Here is a 227-nt window from a genome sequence, read left to right as displayed (position 1 = left end):
AAAAAAAATATATACACATGCAAATTGAGATATAGCTTACACTTCAAAAGGCTATGGTTTAATTGATTAAATATGAGCACTGCAAGTTCCAAAGTCAGGTGCTGCGCTGCTTTGTTTACTGCAGTTACCAGGGAAACGGCTATATTCCTGGCCATAAGCGCCACCTACTGGCAGAGAATGAATTAGCATTTTTCAATAAGCCCTTCTGCTCTTTGTTTAGACCAAAG

The 227-nt window shown here is 38.8% G+C and overlaps 1 protein-coding gene across 1 annotated transcript in view; it reads right to left on the bottom strand.

The window, feature by feature from the left end:
- Positions 1-227, bottom strand: part of LOC107758495 (ancient ubiquitous protein 1-like) — a gene marked incomplete at its 5' end in the record, with an annotated part of 12,464 nt that overhangs the window by 5,324 nt on the left and 6,913 nt on the right. The window lies entirely within an intron of this gene.

Source organism: Sinocyclocheilus rhinocerous, unplaced genomic scaffold, assembly GCF_001515625.1.
Source record: "Sinocyclocheilus rhinocerous isolate Xijiao unplaced genomic scaffold, SAMN03320098_v1.1 scaffold474, whole genome shotgun sequence".
NCBI classification, from domain to species: domain Eukaryota; kingdom Metazoa; phylum Chordata; class Actinopteri; order Cypriniformes; family Cyprinidae; genus Sinocyclocheilus; species Sinocyclocheilus rhinocerous.
Note: the sequence above shows the minus strand (reverse complement) of the source record. Positions and strands in the feature narration are given on the sequence as shown.